This window comes from Trachypithecus francoisi, unplaced genomic scaffold (genome assembly GCF_009764315.1).
Source record: "Trachypithecus francoisi isolate TF-2019V2 unplaced genomic scaffold, Tfra_2.0 Lachesis_group6, whole genome shotgun sequence".
Classification (NCBI taxonomy): Eukaryota; Metazoa; Chordata; class Mammalia; order Primates; family Cercopithecidae; genus Trachypithecus; species Trachypithecus francoisi.
The window spans coordinates 87,715,661-87,722,583 of record NW_022681471.1 but is presented as its reverse complement, the minus strand read 5'-3'; positions in this window follow the sequence as shown (position 1 = coordinate 87,722,583).

Here is a 6,923-nt window from a genome sequence, read left to right as displayed (position 1 = left end):
GGTTCAGCCTCTGATATACAAATGACAGTGCAGAGTAGGAAGCAGGGTAGAAAGGGTGGAGATCATTTATTTTTGTGTGAACTGGGAGTGGCACTAATTTTAAAAAGCATCTGAGGATGGCCGGGCGCGGTGGCTCAAGCCTGTAATCCCAGCACTTTGGGAGGCCGAGATGGGCGGATCATGAGGTCAGGAGATCAGGACCATCCTGGCTAACACAGTGAAACCCCGTCTCTACTAAAAAGTACAAAAGTAGCCAGGCAGGTGGCGGGCGCCTGTAGTCCCAGCTACTCTCGGGAGCTGAGCAGGAGAATGGCATAAACCCGGGAGACAGAGCTTGCAGTGAGCTGAGATCCGGCCACTGCACTCCAGCCTGGGTGACAGAGCAAGACTCTGTCTCAAAAAAAAAAAAAAAAAAAAAAAAAAGGATAGTGGAAGCAACTGAAATTATCATGGATGAATAAATGGATAAGCAAATGTGGTATATACATAGAATGGAATACTATTCAGCCTTAAAAAGGAAGGCTGACCAGGTGCAGTGGCTCATGCCTGTAATCCCAGCACTTTGGGAGGCCAAGGTGGGCGGATCACCTGAGGTCAGGAGTTCAAGACCAGCTTGGCCAACACGGCAAAACCCCGTCTCTACTAAAAATACAAAAATTAGCCAGGCATGGTGCCGGGCGCCTGTAATCCCAACTACTAGGGAGACTGAGGTGGGAGAATCGCTTGAACCCAGGAGGTGGAGGTTACAGTGAGCCAAGATTGCGCCATTACACTCCAGCCTGGGCGACAAGAGTAAAATTCTGTCTCAAAAAAAAAAAAAGAAAGAAAGAAAGAAAGAAAGAAAGAAAAGAAAAAGGAAGGCAATTTGACACATGCTGCAACATGTGTCATTGTGATAAGTGAAATAAGCCAGTCACAAAAAAGATAAATATTGTATGATCCCACTTATATGATGTACTTAGAGTAGTCAAATTCATAGAGACAGAAAGTAGAAGGTGGTTATCAAGAGCTGAGGGGAAGGGAAAATGGAGAGTTGGTGTTTAATGGATAATGGATATACAGTTTTAGTTGTTTTTGTTTGTTTGTTTGTTTTGAGATGGAGTCTTGCTCTTGTTGCCCAGGCTGGAGTGCAGTGGCGTGATCTCGGCTCACTGCAACCTCTACCTCCTGGGTTCAAGAGATTCTCCCGTCTCAGCCTCCCGAGTAGCTGGGATTGCAGGCGCCTGCCACCACGCCTGGCTAATTTTTGTATTTTTAGTAGAGACTGGGTTCTGCCACTCTGGCCAGGCTGGTCTTGAACTCCTGACCTCAAGTAATCCACCAGCCTCAGCCACCTCCCAAAGTGCTGGAATTACAGGCATGAGCCACCGCACCTGGCCCTACAGTTTTCGTTTTGCAGATGAAAATGTTCTGGAGATTGGATGCACAACAATGTGAATATATTTATAGCTACTGAACTACATCCTTATAAAGAAATGATTAGATAGTACATGTTGGTAGGTGTGGTGGCTCAGGCCTGTAATTCCAACACTTTGGGAGGCCGAGGCAGAAGGGTCACTTGAGTCCAGGAGGTCAAGACCACCCTGGACAAGATAGTGAGACCCTGTCTCTAAATATATATATATATATATGCCGGGTGAGATGGCTCACACCTGTAATTGCAGCACTTTGGGAGGCTGAGGTAGGTGGATCACAAGGTCAGGAGTTTGAGACCAGACTGGCCAATATAGTGAAACCCCGTTTCTACTAAAAATACAAAAATTATCCGGGTGTGGTGGTGGGCACCTGTAGTCCCAGCTACTCGGGAGGCTGAGGTAAGAGAATCACTTGAATCTGGGAGGCAGAGGTTTTAGTGAGCCGAGATTACACCACTGCACTCCAGCCTGGGTGACAGAGCAAGACTCAGTCTGAAATCAAGATAATATTAATAATATTTTTTAATTAGCCTGGCATGGTAGTGTGGGCCTGTGGTCCCTGCTACTCAGGAGGCTGAGGCAGGAGGATACCTTGAGACCAGGAGACCAAGACTACTGTGAGTCATGATCGTGTCACTGCACTACTGCACCTGGGGGACAGGGTGAGACCTTGTCTCAAAAAAAAAAAAAAATAGTAAATTTTATGTTAAGTGAGTTTTACCACAAAAAAACAAAAACAAAACAAAAAAATTCTCCAGCCCAGCCTGGCCAACATGGTAAAACCCCATCTCTACTAAAAATACAAAAATTAGCCAGGCATGGTGGCATGTGCTTGTAATCTCAGCTACTCAGGAAGCTGAGGCAGGAGAATCACTTGAACCCGGGAGGCAGAGGCTGCAGTGAGCCGAGATTGCACCACTGCACTCCAGCCTGGGTGACAGATTGAGACTCTGTGTCAAAGAAAAAAGAAGAAGAATTAGATTCTATTCCAGGCAACGTGGTGGAACAGGATGCAACATCAAATTAGTATAAATAATAATACCACCTCACATTAAATGGCACTTTACAATTTACACAGTTCTATTGTGAAAAGCCTTACCTTGTTAAGTTCTCTTAGCAGCTAGGATGGAGTGTGGGGTGGTCTCTCTGTTGTGTCAAAGTAAGTGCATAGGCTCTAGGAAGGGTGTTTGGGAAAGTGGAGGATGAGTGGGCTAACAAGGCATAGAGAGACAAATGCTAGAATTGATGAGTGGATACAGAAGAAATGGAATAGAAAGACGCAAAACAACCAGCTCGTGATCTACCTGATTCCTCTGTTTTTCCTTGGATGTGATAGGTGGTAACCATACTGTTGTGTATTCAAATGTTTCCTACTGTTTCTAGTCCCCGTTTTTCATAAACTCTGTTCCAAGAAGCAGTACTGCTTCCTAGTCAAAGGTGCCGGTATTCAAAGTTTGGCCCTGCTGCTTCCTGATTACGTGATTTTGGGCAGGTTACTATCTCTCGGCGTAGTTCTCTATGTGAGGATAATAGTTCCTGCCACCTCTAAGCCTTCAATACGTATTTTCTCTGTTCCATTTTCTCAGCCTTGTAACCTCAGGATCAAATGCTGCCCACTAACTGAAGTGACAGAGAATACCTATTTGAGGTTTTTCTTCTTTCAACTTGTCCTACCATAGTATTCTTGGGAAGATCCCCCAATATCATTAAGTAGGAAGAGAAATTGTTTGCAGTATATAGGTTTCATGTTAAGTAAAACTTGTTGATGTCAAGGGTTTAGAAGAAAACGGTTTGACTGGAGTGTGGAGTGCTCCACAACACTTTTCAGAGGTGAGATGGAAACCTTGAGGTGTGTTTCTGGCAAGTGATCTCCAACAATTTCTCTAAAGCATCTGATTAGAACAACTAGGGAGACATTATGGGTAATAAGGTAGATATTTTCCTTAATCCAACCCCTAGAATTTAAACCATATTGAGCACCAGGAAAATTTCTCTCTGCAATTTCCCGAGGCATTTTACTTGTTACGTTGGGTACATTATGACCTGTTGAAGATGGTGGTTTTCAGTTCCTTCCATTTAATGAGATTTTACATTCTAATTAAAACCTAAAGTGGAATTTCTCACTTCTTCTGTGTGTTAATGATATAAATTATCTTAGCTGCTATGAAAATAAAAGGGCTTCCTTCATTTGGATTCCTCAAACAGTGATATTCGCTGCTCACTTGGAGGTATCTGGAAACTTTATCTCAATGAGATTATTTTATCCAGAGAGAAAATTCTTAGCTTTAAATGCTATTTAACTAAGGTGGCTTGATATACTTTATGACTAACTCAACTGGGCCAACCTGTATCTTATATTTAGTCAATGCAAAATGAAACAAGAGTCTAGTGCCAACCAGATTAAATTGCAAAACATGCACACAGTATTTTGGATCAGGAACTAAACTTGTGTGGTTATGATTAATTTCCTACATCCTCTGAGGAATCTACATGCTCCGATTTTTTAGAATGACTGGGCTTCATTTGTCACAACTTGCCTCTTAAAGCAAAGCACACGGTAGGCCTCCCAAAAACTAGACTTTTAATCTAGAAATTCTACTTTTTAATTTTTTAAAAGGAAGAATTTCTTTGAGTCATTTCCAGGTCCCTGCAGAGCCAAGAGATACACAGAGCATATTCTGTAAGCGTGCACAGACTGTCCGGAGCATTTATCATTTCTCATAGTAAGCTTTGTATCCTACGTGCTCTGGCTACTTAATTGCTTGGTAATAAATTACCCCAAAAGTTCAAGGCTTACAATAATCATCTTATTATGCCCACTAATTTTGTGGGTCAGGAATTCAGACAGAGCACAGTGGGAGTCCATTGTCTCTGCTCCACGATGTCTAGGGCCTCAGCTGGGAAGACTTGATGACTGGGGCGACTCAGGGACTGGGGCTGGAACCACAAGGAAGTATCTCCATTTACGTGTCTGGATGTTGGCTGGGACCTCAGTTGAGGGTGTCGACTAGAACTCCTCTATGTGAGCTTTCCATATGGCCTGGACTGTCGCACAGCATGGTGGCCTCAGGACAATCCAACTTTTTACATAGTGAATTAGGGACTCAAAAGTCAAAGTCCCAGGGAAGAAGGCAGGAGCTGCCTTGCCTTTTCTGGCCTAGCTTTGGAAGTCATGTGGCATCACTTCTGCCTCTTTCTAGCGGCTACAAACCAGTCACAACCTTGTCCCAGTTCAAAGAAAAGGTGCATAAGCCACACTTCTCAATGGAAAAAGAATCAAAGAATTTTTGGATATTTATTTATTTATTTGAGATAGTCTTGCTCTGTAGCCCAGGCTAGAGTGCAATGGTGTGATCTTGGCTCACTGCAACCTCCGCCTCCCGGGTTCAAGTGATTCTCCTGCCTCAGCCTCCCAAGTAGCTGGGACTACAGGCACATGCCACCATGCCCGGCTAATTTTTGTACTAAAAAGTAGAGATGGGGTTTCACCATGTTGGCCAGGCTGGTCTCGAACTCCTGGCCTCAAGTGATCTGCCTGCCTGGGCCTCCCAAAGTGCTGGGATTACAGGCGTGAGCCACTGCACCCGGCCTGTGGACATGTTTTTAAATTGCCACAACATGTTAAGCTCTGTGTGTTTATACCTGCAAACTTATATCATGATTTCCAAATATAAATCAGACTGGACAAAAATGATGGAAAAAAAAAAGAACTCCAATCTCAGAGGTGACTGAAAGGAACACTGAAGAATTGCTGTCAGAGACTGAGCCTGGGGCTCTGCGTTTAAGATTGATTCAGGAGGGCCAGGCGCGGTGGCTCACACCTGTAATCCCAGTACTTTGGGAGGCTGAGGCAGGTGGATTGTCTGAGCTCAGGAGTTTGACACCAGCCTGGGCAGCACGGTGAAACCCCATCTCTACTAAAAACACAAAAAAATTAGCCGGGTGTGGTGGTGTGTGCCTGTAGTCCCAGCTACTCAGGAGGCTGAGGCAGGAGAATCACTTGAACCCAGGAGGCGGAGGCTGCAGTGAGCCGAGATTACACCACTGCACTCCAGCCTGGGTTACAGAGCGAGACTCTGGCTCAAAAAAAAAAAAAAAGATTGATTCAGGCAACCTACAGGAGCAGGAACTTAAGTGTTTTAAAGGAACATAAGGTCTCCAAATCGTATCTGTGGTTAACACTGTCACCCCCCTCTCAGGTCTCCCATCAAGGAGAAACTTGTTGTCCCAGTTGCTAGGACATCTGTAGGTAGGCAGCCTTCAGCTCTTGGCCTTTTCAGAGATTGCCTCAGTTGCAGAGCCGCCCTGTCCAAGGTGATGACATACCTCCTGGTGGCTCATATCCAGTGACTAATGGATGCGGAAATACAAGGCCTGGACGTTTTGGCCCAGCCTTAGACAACTCTGAAGGGTCACTTTACCCATTGTTTCTCATGAGGCTAGTTGAGACTGTTGGGTCTATTTTGCAGCTTGACATTTCTGTCTGCCCTGTTCTCATCCTTCCCTTTCCATTGTAGGTGTTGTCTGTAAGGACACTCTTTAATAAATGTCTTGCATACTAAGCTTCATCTCAGTGTCTGCTTCTTGGGGGAACCAAATGTGCGACATTATCTGGACTCCTGAGTTTGACCTCCATGTTATCTCCTATCAACTTTGCCTTTGACTGGGCCCAGCGTCTTGAACGCTCATACATTTTCTGCCTAGTCAGGTTGTCTCTCTGTGCTAGCCTAAGGTTTGACATGGCTTTACTCTCCATTCAGCTTTTATTTCACGGATTGAGGTTAGAGTCCTGTCTGATCTAACCCATAATATGGCTTTGGTATACACTTTGGGTGCTCAGTTTGGAACACAGTGCTCACCAACCTTAAGTACTTATAGAAGACCAGGTCTGTAGTTAGGATAAGTTGACAAGCAAGAAAAATAGCCATAGTGTTTTAGACACTTTACTTATTTTTACTTTTTTTTTTTTTTTTGAGACATGGTCTTACTCTCATCGCCCAGGCTGGAGTGCAGTGGCATGATCATGACTACTGCAGCCTTGACCTCCTGGCTGAGGTGATCCTTCTACCTCACCTACTTCTACTTGAGTAGCCAGGAGTATAGGCACACCCGCCACCACACCCGGTTAATTTTTTGTATTTTTAGCAGAGATGGGGTTTCACAATGTTGCCCAGGCTGGTCTCAAATTCCTGACCTCAAGTGATCCACCGCCTCGCCTCCCAAAGTGTTGAGATTATAGGCGTGAACCACTGTGCCCAGCCTGTTTTAGACACTTTAGGAATCACATAGCCATACGATTGAGGAAAAGTCAATAATTTGGTTCAGATGGAAGAGAGAACAAAAGATGGTGACCAATCTAAAGCATATAAAAAGAATTAGCAGGCGGGCACGGTGGCTTATGCCTGTAATCCCAGCACTTTGGAGGCTGAGGTGGGCAGATCACCTGAGGTCACGAGTTCGAGACTAGCCTGCTCAACATGGCGAAACCCCGTCTTACTAAAAATACAA